Source organism: Lytechinus variegatus, chromosome 10 (genome assembly GCF_018143015.1).
Source record: "Lytechinus variegatus isolate NC3 chromosome 10, Lvar_3.0, whole genome shotgun sequence".
Lineage (NCBI taxonomy): Eukaryota > Metazoa > Echinodermata > Echinoidea > Temnopleuroida > Toxopneustidae > Lytechinus > Lytechinus variegatus.
The window spans coordinates 5,763,483-5,787,370 of record NC_054749.1 but is presented as its reverse complement, the minus strand read 5'-3'; the positions used below and the strand labels follow the sequence as shown (position 1 = coordinate 5,787,370).

At 36.8% G+C, this 23,888-nt stretch overlaps 2 long non-coding RNA genes across 2 annotated transcripts; one reads left to right on the top strand and one right to left on the bottom strand.

Annotated features, from left to right (window-relative positions):
• Nucleotides 1–1,280: 1,280 nt before the first annotated feature.
• Nucleotides 1,281–6,973, top strand: LOC121422937. Its single transcript, XR_005971211.1, has 4 exons — nt 1,281–1,472; nt 3,212–3,471; nt 4,733–5,121; nt 6,072–6,973. It is a non-coding gene; the product is annotated as an uncharacterized LOC121422937 (long non-coding RNA).
• An 11,553-nt stretch (nt 6,974–18,526) lies between these two features.
• LOC121422803 lies at nt 18,527–21,755 on the bottom strand. The gene is made up of 3 exons (XR_005971191.1): nt 21,486–21,755; nt 20,190–20,440; nt 18,527–19,694 (listed from the first exon to the last, which is right to left on the bottom strand). It is a non-coding gene; the product is annotated as an uncharacterized LOC121422803 (long non-coding RNA).
• Between the last annotated feature and the right edge of the window lie 2,133 nt (nt 21,756–23,888).

The following is a 23,888-nucleotide window of genomic DNA, read 5'->3' as shown; positions in this document are numbered from 1 at the left end:
CCTTTGATAATACAATGGAATTGTTAGTGAGATACTATACCTGGTAATACTTTGGACATAGTCATTTGAAGTCGAAATCTTATTTGCCTTTTGCCTCTCGTTGATTTCTTAAGAGGAATTCTGGAACCCTGTTTTAATGGCTCTGTACAGCATTAGATCATGGAAATGCAACAATTTTTCATCTTGGTCAAATTCCTATTTTCATCTAGCATCCTGTGCTTGTTGCTCTGCATTCTTGATGCTTCTTTTATGTAATTATCAAAGACAAAGTGATCTCTTAAGCAGGAGATCTGCATATGATCCTCAAGACCAGTTGCTTTGTTCTGGCAAAATGGAGCGAGCAAGTCAGTAGGCAATGACTGGATTATGAACATAGCATAATATAACACTGCATCAACTGATCATGTCCTTATTTGTAACCAGGGCTTCAAGGTGTCAGGTGATTTTATGCCTTGAGGTCTCCTTAACTGCCAAAAATACTAGCTCCAGAATGAGGCCCTGGTTTCGGTGTAAAGAGGGACACCCTGGCAAGTTCAGTCTTATTGTTACAGGCAATATATACAGAAATGTGCTAAGTAATTCTTGCATTGTCTTTGTTTCCACAATGTTTTCATTCTTCCCTTCACCACTTTTAGTGATGAGCCTTTCAAACCTGCATTCCTGCAGGAAGGAGTCTTTCCACTATTTTCCCTTATAGGATGCGTTTAGGAAATCATTCTTGAACTAGACAGTACAGAACCGTGTCATCCGGCAAGGCCTTGACAGAAGGACCCATAGAAGTGTGTATCACCTTGGTAAGGTGTTCCAAGTCTACATAGAAATTTGTTTTTTCACTTTAGACTTTCTAACTTCTTGGTTAGGATTACAATTTTGCAAATGTGCACCATATTTCTACTCCAAAGATTGCTCAAGGCTCCTGAAAATCCAACATTAATTCATCTTAACAAACAGTAAGTTAGAAAAAAAAGAGATCTTGCCTGAATAAAATTCATATACTGCAGCCATCCTTGCTTGTATACAAAAGCATGGTTTCTTGATGATACTCTACGTGTAGATCCCGAATGTTTCTTGAAGAGCCATACAAAGTAACAAAGGAAACTTTTCAAAATTGTCTAGCAAGATGTATATTCTTAGCTCTGTAAAACAGTCTAAAACCTAAACTCAGCAAGAAGAAAAACTCTCAGTTCTGACACCGTTCAACCGAGAGCTACCAGGAGCTGTACGTATGCACTCCAGTATCATAGAGTCATCACAAGCAGTTGTCTAACTATGGTGCTTCTGACTGATTTTAGAATTATCCATTGTTCCTGTGCAGGTCTTGACTCAGATGGAATGAAACTATGTCTGTTCATCGGGGTGCTGCATCGACATTGATGGCACTTTCTAGTGCCTAGTCAACTGGTTGTCAACAATGCATTGGCTGAGAGTGTCACAGATAGCCCTCCTAGTTAGGGTTGCAGCCTTATTCCAAGGTGTGTTTGGACAGTAGCGGAAGATTGTAAAGACACATGAAGCGTGTTAGGTGGTTTGTAGCAAGATTACTTTGTTTCTCCAAGCATGAACGCAGAAGGATCCATGTAGTTTTCGTGTGGCTCTACAGAGAAGCATATATATAGTAATCATTTCAACATGACTCTCCTAAAATTGTGCATTGACACAATGTCTACCTTCCAAAGTGTCTAACAAAGAAGTATTGATAGATTGCAGGCCACTGGGAAGGATTTGTACTCGGCTTGACTGTTCTACCTCTTCCGTACGTTCAGGTGAAGGTGATGTCTGAAGAATTTTTAACATCTCAACCAATTGTCAGCCCACATTTGTCTCATTTACTAAAAAAAAAAGATCAATATGTTTAATCCGCATTGCAGCTGATAGTAGAACCATTGTTATTCTTGTCTGGTTGAAATGCTTCCCAGAGAGGAAGGCATTGAGGGAAACTTTGTCAAAGACACCACTTGCACCACTATCGGCTGCACCATAGCCATCTATAAGGTATCCAATAGCATTTCCTCTTTTGTTTACATCATTTATGACACAACACTTGCCAAGTCCACCAATTATTACAATCTTGTGCTTCCAAGCATCATTGCTTCCTTAGAAAAACTCCAGAGGACAGTCTTCCTGGAGGACTGTACCTTGAGGTGACACCTTCACCTAGAAGACAACTCCATTGATGGGACGGTCTTGTAGGAGTTGTCCTTATTTGTTTGTAGCCAGCATGCAAAATTACAGTCTTCTGTATTATTGCTTTTGAAGTCACTTGCTTGCTTACTTGCTAGTCAACCAAAGGTTCAGCTGTCAATCCACTATTTTGTCTTTATGTACTAAACTGGTTTGAGGCAGTTGTTACTTGATTGATGGTTAGCCATAGTTTCCAACAGCAACACCAGCACGAAACACCAACCTTGAAATTAGGCCAGTGAGACCTCTTTAGATCATGTGCTAGATGATTAAAGCTTTTCCTGTAGTGGTTCCATTTCTTTGGCTGTAAAGGAAAACAGAATGTGAGTCTTTCTAGATCCATGGTGTTTCATTCTAGTAATTCTCATAAAGAGCACATACATCTTTCAGGATCCAGTGGGGTACATGTAAGTTGATAGTGTCTGTTTCCTTAAAATAAGAAGTGCTATATAGGAGGACATCCGTTTTTTTCTTTACCTGTTGACCTTACATCAATTTCTAATAGAATATATAAGATTCATCTTTCTACTAGATCCATGGTGTTTCATTCTAGTAATTCTCATAAAGAGCACATACATCTTTCAGGATCCATTGGGGTACATGTAAGTTGATAGTGTCTGTTTCCTTAAAACAAGAACTGCCATATAGGAGGACATCAGTTTTTTTCTTTTCCATGACCCTACATCAATTTCTAGTAGAATAAGTTCTGTGTTGGTCCTTGAAAGATTCATTTTATAGGCTGGAAATTCTAATATCTGTTTTTAAATTAAATTACCAATGGCCATGTGAGACTATGGCTGGAATTCTCTGTTTATTTTTTCTATTTCTCAGCAACTACACAAAACCAAGTGCATGCCCTTTGATTAACCCAGTGGAGACTGCCTGCTTTTGCTTTATCACATGTTTTACCTAACAATTAAATGAAAATTTGTACTTGTGTTCAATTACAACTCAACTTTCTCCAATGTTCAATCATATATGATTTTTTAACATCTGCTTTTTTAAGTTTCTGAATTCCTCTACTCTCCAGGACAAGCGTAAGCTGTCTAGCCTGAACAAGAATGATACAGTGAGCAATATGCAAGCTCATGTTGTCCAGTCCCTGGGGGATGAAAGCTGACATATCACGCATGCTTTCCACCTGAGCCTCGCGTAAGGAGACCAAGAAGGAGAAGGGACACAGAATGCAGGAGATACAGGGTCAGAATGAGAACTGCAAGTTGCTACCCTAGTCTAGTGATCCAGGAATGTGATGATTACAACTATGATCCCTGAGGTAGAAGGACAGAGGTGGGTGCAACGCATACCAATACACATGAGCTTAAACTATTGATAGAAATATTAAATCATAGAGGAAACTTAAAGGACAAGTCCACCCCCTCAAAAAAGTTGATTTGAATAAAAAGAGAAAAATCCAACAAGCATAACACTGAAAGTTTAATCAAAATCAAATTTAAAAGAAAGAAAGTTATGACATTTTAAAGTTTCGCTTAATTTCACAAAACAGTTATATGCACATCCTGTCTGGTACATGCATATGAGGAGACTATGATGTCATCCACTCAATATTTTCTTTTGTATTTTATTATAATAAATATGAAATATTCTAATTTTCTCCTCACTGTCATTGTCAAGTGATAGAACTATTAGTTCCTCCCTGAACGTGATAGAATTAGCAATGTTTAATACTATATGGTTCAATCAAGTTGGTCCTTATTGTCAAATCTATAAAAGATCAAATATTGTATAATTCAAACAATAAAAAAACAAAAGAAATAGTGATGGACATCATCGACTGACTCACCTAGTTGTGCATATCACTGTTTTGTGAAAAATAAGCGAAACTTTAAAATGTTATAACTTTCTTATTTTTCATCCGATTTTGATGAAATTTTCAGCACTATGCTAGTTTGATTTTTCTCTATTTATTCAAGTCAGCATTTTCCAGGGGTGGACTTGACCTTTAAGTCCAAAGTTCTATATGGCTAGAAGAAATTGAAATTTATGGCTAATTCATTTCTTTTCATAGATAAATGCTAATTCAATTCAGAATCACAATGTCTAGTAATGGTATGATTAGCAATAATTTTCAGTCAATTATTGCCATAATTGCAAACTAAACAAAATTGTGTAGATATTAGTATATTTGAATAAGTATATCATGATCCTCAAATAAGATCATTATTAAGAAAATATTTGGAATGCTCTTATTTTGAAACTGGGGTTGTCAAGACCAGTTGTAAGGTGTGCAGTAGACTTTAAGATTTAGAACTGGTATTTACTTTGAATGTACTCCGTATTTGACCCTACACTTCCATCATTTGCATAATACAACCGAGTCTGCCTCAGTCAAATTTTTTGAGACCACAGAAATTTGTTCCACTTGGGTGAAATTTACCTCGGAAGATGTAAATAACACATGTTTCATGCATTCTGGTCAGAAAAGTGCTTCCATAATAGGTGAATATTCAACTTGATACCAGAAGAAGCCCGAGTTTATAAAGACTAAAGTTTGATTTGACCTAGATGTTTTATCATTTGCATATTACAGGGAAGGTCAGGCTGCATTAGAAGGTGTGAGAGATCACATTCAGGTGGAGAAGGATCAGCTGAGGGACTCTACAGCCCAGGGACCCATTTCATAAAAACCAAGAACTGTCGTAACCTTGCCATTATGGTAACATGGCTGAGTGGCCAATCAAAATCAAGGTTACCATGTTAGTTACAATAATGGCAACTTTGCGATAGTTGTAAGTCCTTATCAAATGGGTCCCTGGAGGGCCATCGCAAAGGACAGAGGGATTCTAAGCAAGAGGATCTACAGCACCAGCACACCATCACAGCACTGCAAAAGAATGTACAGAGGAAACAAAGGTTGGAGGATCTACAGCACCAGCACACCACCACAGCACTGCAAAAGAATCTACAGAGGGAACAAAGGTTATTATTAAAGTCAGTTTTGCATTAGCTTTCATTAAATTTTGACAAATTTCATTCGATTCCATGGAATTAATATGATTTTTGTCTCACCTGCATAGCAAAGTGAGACATAGGTGCCACTTTTCTGACTTAGAAAGTATATGGGTCTATTTCATGAAACTTGGACATAAAGACAATCAAGTATTACTGAACATCCTGCCTGAGTTTCAGGTCACATGACCAAGGTCAAAGGTCATTTAGGGTCAATGAACTTAGACCATGTTGGTGGGGGAATCAACATCAAAACTAACTGAAATTTGAAATTTCATCATAACTTCGAAAGTTTATGGATCTGATTCATAAAACTTGGACGTAGGAGTAATCAAGAATCACTGAACATCCTGTGTGAGTTTTAGGTCACATGACCAAGGTCAAAGGTTATTTAGGGTCAATGAACTTAGACCATGTTGGTGGGGGAATCAACATCAAAATCTTAACTGAAATTTGAAATTTCATCATAACTTCAAATGTTTATGGATCTGATTCATAAAACTTGGACGTAGGAGTAATCAAGTATCACTGAACATCCTGTGCCAGTTTCAGGTCACATGACCAAGGTCAAAGGTCATTTAAGGTCAATGAACTTTGGCCATGTGGGGGATATTTGTTGAATAACCAAAATCTTGCAACAAAGCGCTGTGTATGTCAAGTAAAACTACAACATTGCATTTAATAAGATGTTGATCTAGCATTTAAGTAAAATTTATTGTTCAAATATTTCTTTATTTGACAATAATTGTGTTGCATATCTATGTGTGTACATCTGCCTTTATATATGAGGCTTTATCTGATGCGTTACAAAATAAGAACCTGTACTTTATTCAGATTCCTGTAGTGATTTACATTGTAAAATCTTTATGCCCCAACCCCTCCCCCCCTCCTCTCTCTCACTCACTCTTTCTCTCTTACAGTTGGACTTATACCACAAGGATTTCTGTTAGCTTGGAGCAAGCCGATCCAAGATAAACCAAGAAGTCAATGGATTGATCAAAGCCTTCCAATCTTATTGTAAAGTAAAAACATGGTTATTGAAGCCTAAATCATGGCATAGAAATTACACTAGGAAATGTCATTTGAGGTAACAAATTTAGTATTTTATTCTCAGTTGAATGTTGTTCCTCTTTTGTAAAAATTTATTCATCCAACTTGTTTTCATAAGTCTGCTCTGCTGCCATCTAATGCAGACAGGACTGCCGTCATAGACATTCCACTTGACTATTTTATAACACAGGATTTCTGTCACATAAATTGAATTGAATGAACACGCATCAGTTTAAACTTTATGTCAATTCATCCAAAAGACATCGACTATCAAATATTCGATATGCATATATGCATCCGTTAATTATGATCCCATTTTGTTATGTATTTTATGATTACCTTTTTTTTGTTGTTGTAAATCTAAGGAGCAGGTCCAAGCTATCATCTCTTTGCCGACAGTTTCTGAATTGCCTATTGTTTTTGTAAGGCAGGATTACATTAAGTCTAAACAAGATTGGAAATGAATTTTGTGAGGCTTAGGCTTCATAAGAATGAGATGGTTTGGTAATAAGGCCTTGTGGTTATTTGTGGTGTTAACTTACTATACCTTGATGAAGTTTGTATAATTTGTTTTTATTTAGTTCCGAATATTCTGCAAAAGTGGATCCAAAGGTTTTCCAGAGTTTTTCCCTACAGTGTTTTATCTCTGGTTTTTTACCCTGGATCTACTTGTCGTAGAATTGTTAGAGGGGAAGTTCATTCTGACAATAAGTTGGTTTTAACAAAACAAGGAAAATTACTGGAAAATATTGGTGAAGGTTGATTGAAATCTATCAAAAAATACAAAATTATGGAATTTTGATGTTTTGATTTTGTGATGTCACAGACCATACATTCCAAAAATTGTCATTTGAAAAAAAATGAATAATTTTATTCATGCGGGAGATGTATCTCTGGACACATCATTTCATACCTTCTTCCAAAGAAAATCATTTTTATTTTATTTTGCTTTAATTAAATCAACTTATTATCAGAGTTAATTTCCCCTCTTACACAGAACACCCCCTCCCCGATTTTCACATAATACCTAAATAAATATTTATTTTTCCATTAATATCTTTAATATGTCCTATGTAAGTTTTATATAATTTGTCATTTATACACCAAGAAAGTTCATGAAATAGAAATTTTCAATTTTGATATCTATTTAATTGCTAAATTTAGAGGATAGAAAATGATTTCAGTATCATCTGCATAACAGAGTTAAATTTACTATACTTCCTTGCAGGATACTGCATGGTATTGTCAGAATATCAGATTAAAACTTTATAACTAAGAGTTAGTCTTTGAGATCAAAATGATAGTTTTCAAAACAGTCGGGACATAGGTCCTAATTTTCATGAAGAAGCGCATGTAAACCATTGTTGGGGGAATCAAAAGCTTTGCTTAGGTTATGAATTGAGCCATTTGAATTTTTACCTATCTCTTAAACAGCCTGAAGTGTGTAATTCCAATCTATAGAAGCAACCATTTATGCAAATTTTAGTTTACAACACAAATCTTATTGAATTTCAACATGAAGTAAAATGTTCAGCAGGGTTGTTGTTTTTTTTTTTTTTTTTTTTAAAGCAATTTTAAGCCAAACTTTCAGGTACAAATTGTGAAAAACTTTAAATGAGAATTGTGAATTTGTTCTCAAGATGTGTAAGATGTAAAGAAGGGGAAAAAAGTCATGAAATATCACAGCATGATCTTCTTGGGTTACAAATATTCCATGTGATATGAGATGAACTTTCTGGTCATTGATATCAGATAATTTATTCCAATCAGTTAAAGTTTTGGCTGTTAATCCAATTTACAATGAATTTATAGCTTGAAATATTTTGAAGCCTGACATGCACTTACAAAATGTTCTGTAACTTTGTAGCTCTGTGTGGGAACATTGCAAATTTGTCTTAGAAGTTGCACAAGACTTTTATAGGCGTCATGATGTGTTGATGTATGTATGACCATACTTGGGAAATTTTGAATAATTTTTTTCATTGATTTTGCTTTTCAATTTTTCTATTGACTCGGTAATATGGTGCCAGCCATATGAATTTTATTACTCAGGAAAAAAAACAATCCAGCAATATTTACTGTTGGGAAAGCATTTCTATGATATTAGTTTTTTTTTAATCCGTAAAAAGTTAATGACACAAGCAAATCAATTTGGGAAGGGGGGTGTTTCACAAACAGTAAACTTGACTAAAAGTAATGCTGTCTTAAGTTAAGACGGTGTGAATACACACATGATGCTTTATTTACTGTATTATTGATATGCAACAGAGCGTGTGATATGAGCATGACCCAACCTATATGGTAATTCATTGTTTTCAACATGCAACTTGAAATTAAGAGCAATTTTCAGTCACTCTTAAATCTCTGTGAAACAGCCCTTTGTCTCTTATATCACATGTAATATCTGATAGCTTGGACCTGCCCTAGAGTTTGATTGTATGTACTATATACTTTGTATTAATGATTGTATTTTTTTCTTGAAAAGAATGTAAGACCAGCAGCACAGGAGATTCATTCAAGTTGGAAGACCATAGCAGTTGACCTCATTGATTGATGGAGTAGGCCCTTGAACTCACAAAGATGACTTTCTGTCTGGTTTCAGCTGGGGTCTTCCTTCCAGAATCATTCAATTAGTGACATCATTACCAAGAGATCTATTTTTTGGTGTGCAGAGGAGGGCACTGGACACTGTTGTGCGTGGTATACAGCTTCCATAATGTAAGTGCTTTATTGATGATTTTAATGATATTTTGTTTAGCCTAGAGTATGCAAGACAATGCAATTGGGTTTTCCAGCAATTATTACTACGAGGGTAAAAATTTAAAAATATTTAGCATCGATTTCAGCCACATGTTGCTTTTAATCTACATTTTGGCTCATTTTTAATTAAGGACATTTTTAATCTTTGGGATGAAATTCTTTTAATGAAAATCTTTCAAAACCATCTACTAATAGGCAATCTGATAAGTATGTTGGGACTTATATGAAATCTCCATCTGTTGATGTTTATTGTAGTCTCGATTCTTTCTTGTACATTTAGCCATTCCCTTTCTTATTCCGTAATCTCGTCTTTCTCATTACCCCACCCTCTACCCCTCAGCTTCCACTTCTCTCCTTTCACCTCAACAATACTTGCATTATCTGTTGATCCATTGATTGTCTTCTTTCTTTATGTACCTCCCTGTACTATCTGCTCTAACTGCTGCGCTAAATTCATCTTGGTTTCACATCTTTGCAACAGGATATTTACCATGACTGGTATAAAAATGTGCTAAAAACACAAAGAAACTATTATTTTACAAGAAAATTTATTTGTATTTAGAGACTTTGATCTCATTTTTTTGATAAATTTCAGAAGAACAACTTTGAGCATTATGAAATTTGCAATTAATTTATTCCATTTTCTGTACATGTCAATTTTGGGGACTGACTATTTGAGTCACTATTTCCCATTCACCATAAAACTCATGTTTGTGCAAAACTGTATATGCGTATGCATCATGTAATCGCAGAACGTGTAGAGATTTAAGTTGCCCGCGTTGGAATGATAAGATATGTGATGAAGGTTCACTCTCATCATCGGTTCGTCTGCCCCCAATTTATTTTTCTTTACTCATCTTCAGATCTAAATTAAAAAAATATGAGGATTGTGTGCTTCAATGTTTTTTTCCCACAATGTGTAAACAAAAAGAAAAATGCTCCTTCAGTCACAGCAATACATGTTAGTCTTGAATCTAGTCTCAGAAGTGCAATGTCAAATTTAGGTTTCTTTTTGGCCAGCAGTTGTGATTTGCTTTCCAAGCTACTTATACAAGGGTCTTGCCATTGCAGTATTTCTGGTTGACCCTTATCAATGTTTGTGATGGGACTCTTGCATGTTTGTCAAATTTCTTCAATAGAGTGGTTTAGCCAAGACGGCTGTGGGGCTCGTGGCATTGATCAAGGTCGATCAAGAACAGGTTTGCACTTCAAATTGACCCTTTTCCCCATTTGTATCTGCACAAAGAAGAAAGGAACTGTTGACCTATATATGAAGTGCTGCTCACTTCCAGAAATTTGTTTCAGTTTATACATTGACATCTCTGTATTTGATGTTTGGACGTCTAGTGGTAATGTGACAATCCTCGGGTACTGTCGCACAAAGAAGAATGGTGTTCTTTTCAGCTTACGCATTGGCATGATATCTGGAACTCATCAAATCAGCATGCAAGTGGAGCATTAACTGTTGGGTATTCAAATGCTTATATTTATGAGGCACCTGCACCTTTGATTGTTCTCAGTGGATCTAGTTCCAGTAATCCAGTCCATAATTTCTTGTCTATTCCATCCATCTGTGATGTTTTCCTGTGTTTATTGGATTTCCTCAGATTCATTTGATTTTGATGAAGTGAAAAGCAATTTGAAGGCTTGGGAAGTTGGATTTTTCTCAACCAGGTTCCGAGGCTTGACATAAGGTGATGCCAGGCTGTTCATCCACCTCCCAGTCTGTCTGGTGGGGTAGTCATCCACCAGATTGTCAACTCTCCAGTATCTCCCCCCCCCATGTTTATTCAATCATTGCATGGTTTGGTATTTTTTCCTCAGGCTTAGGGGGAATTGTAAGTCCAGAGTGAACGAGAATTGCATTTATTCACTTGGCTGGCTTTCCATGTCTGGGGGCGCATTTTTGGGAACGCATTTGATCGAATTAAGCAAGTTAGCATATCTGATTTGGTAGATCTTGTTGTCTTTCACATTCCTGTTACCTCTCTACTGGGCTTAATTTACTCCAAACCAGAGCTGCTTTATGGACATACCTAACAAAATTGGTTCTAGTAAGGGATTCACCCATTGTGGTCATAAAGGATGGTGACGGATCCTAAGAGAAGGAGCCAGAGCAGAATGACTCTTCAAGATCCGACCATGGTGATCAAGGAATACCTTGAATAGCCTCAGTTACATCATCTTAGTGTTGCAGGAACAATTTTGTGCTGTACCCTATTAGCAATTTCTTCTTGAATGGCCTAACAGAAGGAGCAAGAGAGGAATGATCCTTCGAGTCCTGACCATGGTGATCAAGGAAAGAGTCTTGTCATACCTTGAATAGCCTCAGCAACAAGTGTGGTGATGACAATTGTGTGCTCTAGCTTATTAGCAACCAAGTTTTGAATTTCTGTTTGAACATAAGGAGTAGATTGTTCCAACTGTTAATTACCCTATGGCTGAAGGAATGGTTTCTTTCATCCAATCTGGAGCGAGTTTTGGAAATTTACTTGGATACAGTTTCAAAAGTTTGGCATTGCTTTGTCTAAAGAAATGGTCTCCTACTTCCAGTCTTGAATAAGTTATAGAACTTTTAGGGTTCTATCTCTGAAATTTGACATTGCACTTCATGACTAGGATACATGCATTGTACTGTTGATGGTTGATTATAAACCATTTGTGGGATTTAAAGTGCACTTCCTCAGGACAGGCCTATGTTGAGGTCCTGATTCACATATCTTATCAGTTCAACTGCCTTGCCTTGTCTCTCAGAGTTGTGTGGAAATAAGTGATGGGTACAGTATGCAAACACAAAACATTTGATCCTTTACCAGGGATATAGTCAAGGTCGGCCTCGAGGTCACTTTCTGCCGGCCTTGGCCTCAATCTCGCGTACAAAATCTATAGGAGAAGGTTTTCTCCAATGGCCTTGGGACTCGGAAGTACCGGCCTTGACTACATTCCTGTCCCATACGAGATGGTGAATAAAATGATGGGAAAACAAAACAAAAAAAAAAGAGAGAAAACAAACAGAAAACCCACAAATTATTTTGTTTTTGTTCTTGATATCTATTTTGAAATGCAGTGTTCATATAAGGTTCATAGAAACACATTGCATTATGTACAGAAAGAGGTGTATTTTTTGCAAAATTGCAATGGATTCTATTTGCTAAATTTTAAAAAGAAAATTCTTCCCCTCCCCAAACAAAATTAAAAACAGTCCCCCCCAAAAAAAAAATAAATAAATAGAAAATAAAAAAAGAAAGAATGTAGGAAAAAAAACACAAAATAATTTATATAATGCAATTATTTAGAACAATTTAATATCAGTCATGGATAAAATATGTTGAAAAGATGTGAAATACTGGAGGATTGGTAGATACAAGAATAGATAGTACAGAAAGGTATGGATAGAGAGATCACAATGAATGGATTAACTGGTAAACCTGTAGAAAGGAGGAGAAAAGAGGGGAAGGGGGAGATGGTATTGAGAAAGGGAGCAGATTAAAGGAAATGGGGTGTCAGCTTTGTTCAAGGATGAATAAAGAGACTACAAAGGAGATCAACAGATTGATTTGGTACATAAAGAATTTAATGTATTCAAAATGTAGATAAAAATACAATTGTTGCCCTTGGCAACAGTCAATGCATTGTCTTCATACTCTTGGCTACACAAATTATCATTGAATTTGAAAATAAAGCACATACATTATCGATGCAGTATGTCATGCATGGCAGTGTCCAGCACCCCACACTGCATGCTTCAAAATAGAACTATTGGTAATGTCACATATTGAATGGTTTTGTTTGGGAGACCCCAGCTCTGATCAGGCTGTAGGTCATTTTGTGAGGGAAGGGGTTAACTCCATTGAATCTAGAGGTTAGCTGCTATGGTACGAAGACTTGGATGAATCTTCTGTGCTGCTGGTCATTTTTTTAATGTTTTTTTTTTCAATAAGATACCTAATAAATCCTTATGAAAATTGATAATTCTTGCCTTTTGTTATTACTTTTTGTGATCTCCTTTTAACATTTGTGACCCCTCCCCTTATCCATTGTGATCCCTCTCCCACCCTTTATGCTTTGACCCCTCCCCTATCCATTATGGCCTTATTTTGAGCATTATACAATGGGTGATTTCCAGTTCGATTTTGTGCTGGTGTTGGTGTTGCATTCTATGGCTTCAATACCAAAATAGTGAAAATCATATTGAGAGCCCAACACCAAGAAGACCTTTTTTAAAGACCAGTGTTAATTTTGTTTGGGCGCTGCACTGATCTAAAAATCAGCCCAACACCAGTCAACACTGAACTTGAAATCACCGACTGCATTTCAAAATAAAGTAATCCAAATTTGGAGGGTTGATTACGATTTACCAGAATATGAAAAAATTTTCACATCTTTATAAATAAATCTAAAAAGGATATGTCATATTTTTTATTGTAATTTGTTGTATTTTATATATATATATATTTTGGGTGGGGGGTTGAATGTGTATAGAAATTGATTGGCAAGTCAGGGCAACTTTTTCCACTATTGAAAATGACCAAGAAATCAAATGGCCGAGGCATTTGTGAAGGTTTTTATCTCGGCCCTACCTATTGCCAAAATGGAAGGGGGTTATTTTAATAAATCTTTCATATTCTGGTAAATCTTAATACTTCAATACTCTTAAAAGACATTAGTTTTAAAAAAAAGATCTTAGTAATACCTTGGTCACATCTGCTCTACGGCGGCTGTGCGGCGAGTCGAAAACGGCCAACTATATATAGGTGGTTTGTATTGAAATTATAAAAACGGCTGTTTTCGACTCGCCGTACGACCGCGGTAGAGTAAATGTGACCAAGGTATTAACAGATATCGTGTGTGCTGTATTTCAAAGGGAAAATTGATGCTAGATACCTGTGACAGAAAATTCTCTGCGGACTTATTGTATAAGGATTAAAATTTAGATGTTTAGCTATATTCTTCATTTTTGGTCACTGAATAATGAGAGGGATTCCGTTATTACAACACATTGACAAGTGACAAATTGGACCTTTGCAGCTCAGACTCGAGTCAAAGCAATGTTAACCAATGTTATTAATATTGATCCTCTAAATTTGGATTACTTTTTTTCTTTTTGGTAGTGCCGCCCCGTATAGTTCTCACAATCGTCCAAATTTTCCTGGATTAGCTCATTTACGTGTGTAAGTAACTTGAAAGATCCCTTTTATCCCAGCCATGGCGCAATTTCCTTCAGCATGAAATTCATTCATATTGTGCTGCCCTCAACCCAGGTGAAATGAATTGGTACGTGGAAAGAATTCATTGATAATTATGTTAAGCTGCATTTAATGTAGAACACTTACGAGACTTCTGATAAAAGTATTGGCGCATTTAAATTTAGTTGTTGTTTTTTCGAGAAAAAATTGCACCCCTCCCCAAATTGAGAGGTCATCATCATGCTTCTCCAGGAAAACGTTGACGAATTGGAACAAATTAGTTGTTTATTCCCGTTAAGTGCCGCACTTTTAACCCTCTCAAGAGACTGGGGTATTATTTTGGAGGCTGGAAAAGTTGATCTCGCGATCACGAAGAAAATCAACACGCACGTCACCCGTGACTTTTGCCTGTTAAAAATGTCTATAATTTATTTGGGGTTAATTGCTTGTTTTAATTTATGCATGAAATTTGAGTTTGGCTGTAAACCTATAAAAAAAAAGTCATTGATATATAGTGCGCCACTGAACTAGATAAATCGGCGCCTTATAAATGCTATATATATATATATTATTAAAGTGATATTTCTTTTGTTTAGAGATTCTCAGTGGAATTCTGATCAAAAGAACATAAACAAGATCGGTATCAAATCATTTTCTGCGCATTTATGTATTTTTTTTCTTTTTTGGGGGGGGGGGTCGATGGACCTTGTCGACACATTTAGAGAATAGACCTGAAATTATATGATTTTAATCAGTAAAACTAAACTATATAGTTATAAATTTAGGCTAGAAACCAGACTTTGCATATAATTTGTACATGTAAACATGAAATCAAGGAGTAAAAGATGCAGATTTGGTTACAAACGTTGCGTGAAACTTTGGAAGGAAAAAATATCATGAAACGACGCGGCGCGAACTTATCACGAAAAATGTCAAGGGCGGCAGGGTTCTCCCTGTATAGCCCCAGTCTTTTATGGTTAAAAGGACACGACATGTTTTGGGAAACCCGATGTGAATTTCATGAAATGAAGACGAAAAAATAAACCCATAAGCTATAATAATCCTTCAAATCAAAAGCAATTTTCGAACAAGATTATGTAAATGTCTTTTTTTATTTAAATCTTCTGAATTGAACATTATTTTATTTGGCAGTATTTCGAATGCGCATATCTCGAGGTCTTCATTGTGTATGATATCAATTGTACACATATTTCATGAAATTCACATTGTTCATTCATTCACGAAATAAACAGATATCACAAGCACAGAGAGAGATGGAGAGTGGTTGGGTGGGAGGTGGGATGAAAGGATATGCCTATTGCATTGTAAAAATATTTGTGTATATAAAAGAAAAACATAAGGTGAGAATGGGAGAAAATTGTGATTAGGTTTTAAATGTAAATAGCCATACTTTTAATTTAATTAAAAGAGCGAAGCAGAAAGGTTGAATAAAAAAGTAGGTATATACAGATAACAATGTATTTGGATGCAAATAGATAACGAATGCACCCCCCCCACCTGCAGAATGAAGATAAAGAGACAATACTAGGATTTATGAAAAAATGCATTTTTTAGAATTATTAGATAAAATACATCGAACCCTATACCCCTTCTACTCGATCGAATAATTAAAAAAAAATTGCAATCATGTTTGAAAATTATGATGTACATTGTTTTAAAAATTGAGAATAATAACTACAGAAGTAGCCCGAGTAAAGAGAGTAGGATGCAAAATGAAAAATCCTTTCCTTCCCACAGAAGAATCAGCAGAATATAATTGAACGCATGTGATGAAGAGGGGGGGGGGGCATAATTATATTAAACGAGTCGTGGAGTGTATCAATGCATGTGCTTTTGAAAATGATAATGGATGAGGGGGGGATATGGGCGTGGGTGTTGTGCAACCTTAATTTTTTGGTATGATGGATTTATAGGAGATGACGAAATCTAATCGGGGACAGACGAGGAAAGGAGAGGATAAGGAGAGGATAGAATTGCACAAGGTGAATAAAAACGCAGAAGACGAAGCGGGGGGAAACGATACCATTTAATGAAATACATTTCATAATGGAAAGAACAGTGTCACACAGTGTTTCCACGATCATGGGCTGTATGAAACCCTTCACTCGAGTAAAGGGTCTGAATTGCAGCCTACTCACGCCTTCTGTTCTGAAGGCACTCTCGCTCAAGTTTTGTATGTTCTAGTCTGTTGATGTTCAACACTTGTTGATCAAAGTTTCAATCAGGATCTGTGCCTGCATATAGTTAGAAGATAGGATTCACAATGCTAAAATGCTTTAAAAGGACACGTCCACTTCAATAATAAGTTGATTTGAAGAAAAAGAGAAAAATCCAACTAGCATAACACTGAAAAAAAAATCGGAAGTAAAATAAGAAAGTTATGACATTTTAATTTTTCGCTTGATTTCACAAAACAGTTATATGCACATCCTAGCTGGTATGCAAATGAGGAGATTATGGCGTCATCCACTCACTATTTCTTTTGTATTTTATTATATGAAATATTCTAATTTTCTCCTCATTGTCCAGTGAAACAACGATTAATTCCTCCATGAACATGTGGAATTAGCATTGTTTAATACTATATGGCTAATAGTCAAGTTGGCCCTTATTGTCAAATCTATAAAAAATGAAATATTGTATAATTTTAACAGTAAAAAAAAAACAAAAGAATAGTGAGTGATGGACATCATCGACTGACACACCTAGTTGTGCATATCACCGTTTTGTGAAAAAATAAGCGACACATTAGAATTTTATAACTTTCTTATTTTACATCCGATTTTGATTAAATTTTCAGCACTACGCTAGTTTGATTTTTCTCTATTTATTCAAATCAGCATTTTCCTGGGGTGGACTTGACCTTTAATTATTTAACATCACACAGAGTGTGTACATCATGGACAATATGGTAATGAAACTCAAATATTGTAAAAATGCCCGAAAGTGACATTGTAAAGATGATTTCACATTTGTTTTCCACACTACCGTGGAACTCACTGTGGGATATTGTGTTCTTTCCAACATAGATATATTCTAGTCCATATAAAAAAAACGTCGGTGCACAACGCCAAATTCATTTCGCAGATACATGTAACTACGCTACATAGGAGCAATCATTTTCTTAGTGCTCCATTATGTGATTATGGTATCATTGTAAGGCGTTACTATTCCTTGTTTTCAATTATTTTGCTGATGTAATCATGGAATGCGCAGTCCTAATAAGATATGCAGCTATGTCAAAAATGAAATGTTGCAAAATTAGTTGTTTTCAGTGGTAAATACCAAGTTGTTTTGATGGATGATTGAGTCTGAATGTTTTTACCATGCGTGCTAACTTCCACAGATGTATGGTGTGTCCAAACAGACCCTAGGTCCCATGGGAAATTGTTATATCACACTGCATATTTAAAACGAAAATTAGAATTTTGTAAAGACAAAATGCATTTTACTTCTGACTTTGCTCAGTTTTCAAAGTAAATACACATTCCATTATTGCTGATGTGGTTTACGGTACACCATGTGGAGTGTTATAGAAGCAGTGGATAGAAGGAGAGAGGAAGTGGATAGGCGAGAAAGTGGAGATTTGAGAATAGAGTATTCTTTCTTGAGAATAGTCCTGAAAAGGACTGTAAACCAGAAGGAATGTGAGAACAGCTTGAGTAGTAGAGCTGATGAGGAGATGCTGGCTTGCGTCGGCGAGTAGAGATGATGAGTAGTAGAGAGACTCGACGTTTCGGACAGGTTGACTGTCCGTCTTCAGGAGTCTTCACTTCAGGAGTCTTCACTCCTGAAGACGGACAGTCAACCTGTCCGAAACGTCGAGTCTCTCTACTACTCATCATCTCTACTCGCCGACGCAAGCCAGCATCTCCTCATCAGCTCTACTACTCAAGCTGTTCTCACATTCCTTCTGGTTTACAGTCCTTTTCAGGACTATTCTCAAGAAAGAATACTCTATTCTCAAATCTCCACTTTCTCGCCTATCCACTTCCTCTCTCCTTCTATCCACTGCTTCTATAACACTCCACATGGTGTACCGTAAACCACATCAGCAATTGTACATGCCACCATGCAAACCTTCAAACAACATCTGACATTCCATTATAGCACAACATTATGGTACTTCGTTGTGAAGAGGAATAATGAATGCTTAATATCAGTTTCACTTTTCTTGTCAAAGTCGGGGTCAAAGTTATCAAAAAGAAATCATCCCTCTGTTTAAGGGGTTTAGTTTGATGTGAGTCTAGGCAATGCTTGTAAAAGAGATGACAAGAAAATGATCCGTAATTCCCAGGTGTTTCATCACATATTTTCCTGTTTTTTCTAAGGCTCTTGAAAGGCTTTAAATGAAAAAAAAAACCTTTACTTCTGACTTTGCTCAGTTTTCAAAGTAAATACACATTCCATTATAGCACAACATTATGGTACTTCGTTGTGAAGAGGAATAATGAATGCTTAATATCAGTTTCACTTTTCATGTCAAAGTAACCAAAAAGAAATCATCCCTCTGTTTAAGGGTTTTAGTTTGATGTGAGTCTAGGCAATGCTTGTAAAAGAGATGACAAGAAAATGATCCGTAATTCCCAGGTGTTTCATCACATATTTTCCTGTTTTTTCTAAGGCTCTTGAAAGGCTTTAAATGAAAAAAAAAACCTTTGCAAAATAGGAGAGCTGTACCCTGAATTACAAACTGAAAAAAAAACAACAATGTATAATCATATCAATACATAGGATAGGACCTATAAATGCTGGAGAGGAGGGTATGGGGTAGAGCAATGAATAATAGCGAGGTAGATGTTTTTACATGTCGTAAAAAAGAGTATCATTAGCATATGTAAACCATAAATCAATGTGGTTATATAATTAATCTGGCTTCTTCTTTTCTTTTTTAATTCGTATTTTAGTTCAAATTCTAATAAGAATTTTTACTTTTTGAAATATGTTTCATTTCGCTCTGTCGCTACACTTTCCAGCAGGTATTCAGGGACACTGTCACAGACCTCCACGCTGCTTTCTCCATTTCATTTCTATTATACAAACAAACAGGTGATAAACTGAAATATTATTCAGGAATTCGTATGTAGAATAATAGTCAAAACCAGAAAAGCAATATGATTAGAACTATATTGAAATGACAATACAATTGCAATTTAAGTTTGAAGAAAACTCTCTTTTTGGGGGGAGGGGTGTCTCCGTTTCCAGCCCCTAAAACCCAACCAAGACACTATTGGTTACCACAAAATGTCAATTATACCGTATACATCTTTTTGAAGCCCTGATCGTTTCTCATCATGACGGTAGTGAGGATTCCATAATCTCTCATGGAGCGCCACGGCCTGCTCGATCCACCGCGTTGGACACTCTTGACCGAAATGCTGACATGGGCGTGGTCGTCGACGAAAACGTCGTCATCATCGAATATCACTTGATTAATCCAACCAGCGTCTCATGGGCTTGAGGGAGTCACTACTCGGGGGCTTGGATGATCGTGATCTAGAGGCCTAAACCATTTTAATGCTGACACTGAGAAAGAAAACGATCATTTCAGAATTGTGTTTCAGTACAAAAAAACAGATGTGGGGGGATGAGGGGTCAATGCATTACCTTCTCCTATTACCTAGCCTAACTGCATCACATTAATGATTTCCTTTTAGACACTTCACATGAGACCTTTGAAAAAAATGCTGTGCTCACTTAATGTATGCCTAATCAAAATCATAATCATCACCATCATTATCATCGCCATCATCATCATCATCTTCTTCATCCTCATCAGCACTATCATCAATCATCATTATCGCGTCATCATCATTATTTATCATTTTCATCATCACTTCATCATTATCACCATTTCATAGAGTCAATCCGAACTGAGCGAGGGGTACGTGGCAAAATAAAAATGTTTCGGGCTACTTTACCCCCCCCCCCTTCCTCTGTTGTTACGCTCTTTTCACGTTGTTTCATTCGTTTACATTTCATTTACTGTACTTATTATTAGCGTTGCAAACTGTTAGTTACCTTAATATTTTTTGTGCAATGAAATCCTGATCGCACATCATGATTACGGTGGTGAGAATTCCATAATCTCTCACGGCATCCATGGCCTGCTAGATCCGCGGCGGGGTATCATTGACTGGCATGATCTGGAGTCGTCGTCGTGGAAGTCGATCGTCGTGATCTTCAAATATGATCCCACCAAGTTCTCATGGGCTTGAGGTCATCGAAGACTTTGTCGACATATCTACAAGGCCTCTCAGCTAGCAGATACACTGAGAAGAAAATTAGGAACAAAATTCTTTCATCATGGTTAAATCATTACCATCATCATCGTCACCATCATTGTCACCATCATTGTCACGATTGTCATCATTTTCACCACAACCATCATCATTATCATCATCGTCGCCATCACCACCGTCATCAACACTACCACCATTATCATCATCATCATCATTTGGTAGGACCAAAAAAAGGAAGAAAAAAACGAAACAACATCTCTACTAAAAAGCATTACCTTAATATATCATTTATAAGCATTATCACAGACATTGCTCAAAACTTAACCTCAAAATCTCCTAAATAGTGCAAAATAAGGCTCCAAATGTGCTGGAAATGCATGTATGCATATTGGTGCATCACTATATGCTATTATGTGTGGGCTACAGTGACTAAAATAGGCATTTTAAACTCTTTATGCTGTCCTATAGGAATGTGTGAGCCTATGAGAAGAGCCGTGGAAACATATGTCACATCAATAGATAATAAACTTGGCTGCCAGAAAATGTGAAGATGTCGCCAAGTATATACATTGTTGACTAAATATATAGAAAGAAAATTTGAGGCCAACTCACCGATTGACTTTTTGGACTCATGTCTCTGGTGCCATTGCCTCGCCTTTCATCATCATCATCATATTATCATCATCATCATCATTATCATCATCATCATCATCATATTATCATCATACTATCATCATCATCATCATCATCAGTATCATCATCATCACCACCATCATCATCATCATATTATCATCATATTATCATCATCATCATCATTATGATCATCATCATCATCATCATCATGATTATCGCCATCACCACCATCATGATTATCACCGTACCGGCCACCACCACCATCTTCATATCGTTGTCATGAAATGTATTATCATACTTTCTCCATGTTTGAGTGGTGATCGGGGGGATATCAGTCGACCGCTAAACTTAGCTTCCTTCGGTTTTGCATGATCTACACGTGTTATATAAATTTAGTTTGTCAAATTTGAAAAAAAAATAACATTAAAATGACTTAACTTACCAATAAATAGTCCACTTGTCAGGCTTGCATGTTGAAAATACACACTGCATGCGTCAAACGACTGATGAATAAATAGGAAGAAGAGTTTTGACATTACCAATGAATATCTGTGGGTTTCTTCACTTTCCATCAAAGCCACTGAATAGTTGCTTTCTCCTTCCCTTACATGCACGTTGAACGAAAAGCAGTTTGAATACCGCCCATTCTTCCGAGGGAATTATTCAGATTTTCCCGCCATTGTGCGCTCGTGTCGCCTCAGTGAGTGCGCATTACGTAATCACCAAGTTCAGCTCCGGCAGTCAAACGCAACATAATCATATACACTCATGCAAGTCAAATAGAAAGCCTGATTTCGCCGATTTTATAGATTTTTTTTTAAATTTGTAATAATTTCCATAATGATTAAAAATGGCGAATCCAGGAGGGGGCACAAGGGAAGTATTTTCTCTATCATTTGAAATCCAAGCCCGGGGGGCCACTTACATTGGCGAGTGGATACCATGCGCGACCAAAAAAAAAAACACGTTAAAAGGATGTCTTTTTCGCGATAGGGCACGTTACGTACGTCGTGATAAGGGTGTCAAAAACACAAAAATAATGAAAAAAGGGTATCTATTTCGCTAGGAAAATTACGTGTTTAGGGTCGAATTTGCGGGGATAATAAAACAAAATCAAAAAGTTTTATAAGGGAGGTCCTTTTTGCCCCAAAACTTCGTGTTTAGAGTCCGATTTGCGCGAGGTGTAGAAGGTGGGGTCGTACTAAACCAAATAAGGTAAAGCCGACGACCGAAGGATCCGTAACAATAAAAAATTCCTGTACTTGTTAAGGGGTTCATTTCAGGGAATATTTGCCATGAGTAATGTTTTGTTTCCAATACTTGTTAAGGGTAGGGTTTCACACGCCAATACTTGTTAAGGGGTGCATTTTCAGAATATGGAAATTACGTGTTTAGGGTGCTTTTCGAGACCCAATGGTCGCGCATGGTATCCACTCGTGAATGGAAGTGCCCCCCCCCCCCCCGGGAATCCAAGCCATTAATTGAAAATGCAGTGGCTAGTATAAAACTTTTGTATGAGAATAGTTTTTAGACAAGAAAGGTGCCTTCGTTGTTTATTTTGGTCTTGAGATGTTTTTTTTCCGAATGAAAAGTGTCCTTTTTTAAAATGATCTGCGAATTTTCGTCCCTGAAGTTGATTCTCATTCATTTCTTATATACATGTATTTCATTTTATGAAATATTACCTCTTTTTAAAATTTGTTTTCCCTCCCCCCCCCTCCCTTTTTTTGTGTTTGTTTAGTCATGAAGGGGCGCGTATTGCAATTAAGGAGAAGATATAAATTGCTACCTTACATTCATCAAACACTTTATGCCTGAAAAGTGTATTTGGCATCTCATCTCACCACGAGGTATAAATTAGACACTTCGTAATAATAATGGATAAAGGATTAATGTGAATGCGAAGCGCTAATGATTTTTTTAATACAGTAACTTGAAAACGTCGACAGGGTTGCCGTTTTGGAATTCTCCCCTCCTCTTATTTTTTCATTTGCCTTCCTTCTTTATTTTTTTGTCTTCCCGGGCTTCATACAGGGGTCTGTTTTAAAAAGGTGCTGGCTTGTTGAAAAGAGGGGATTTCGGTCAAATTTTACCAAAAAGTTCATTTTAGGAGGTGCTGGGCCCCGAGTTCCCCACTTCCCAGTGTCATGCGCCCATTGCCCAGTGGAAGCAAAAAATTTTAGGGGGACGTACGCAGGAAACAAAATTTGGACTACCAAAATTTTTGGACAAGCAAAAAGTCATCAACAAAAAAATAGGGGAAGATCATCCCCATCTCAAATCTAGGGGGGGGGACACATATCTCCCCCCCCCCGCCGCCTATGGTCATGTCTTCATATCAAACTACATGAAAGACCAAGTTTACCTTTCCCCCTTTTCTTTTGTATCCCCTTCTCCTTTTCTCTCCCCTGTCCTCTTCAGTTCTTTAGCTTACCATTTTCTATTCCCTCTCCCTTTTCCTTCTATTGTAGCATTTTCTGTCTTCATTTATTTCTTCCATTCTTTCCCCTTCTTCTTTACACCCTCCCTTTCAGTACTTTTTATTCACTCCCCCTTTCCCTGCTCTTTCTCTCTCTTACCCTTTCCATTTTTGTTCCACCTCCATTTCCTTCTCTTTCCCCCTTCCTTTTATACATTTCCCAATCCCTTCCCCTTTTTCTACTTTTGCATTTTCCCCTTTTCTCTTCTCTTTTTTTTTTTTTTGGGGGGGGGGTTGGGTGGGCAATGCCCCCTGCCCCCCCCCCCCCATAAGGCCACCACCACCACCTTTTGCACCCCAAATCCATCCAATTGCACTTGTTTACATTATCCCACAAATGAAAAAAGAACAATGGACCATCTGAGA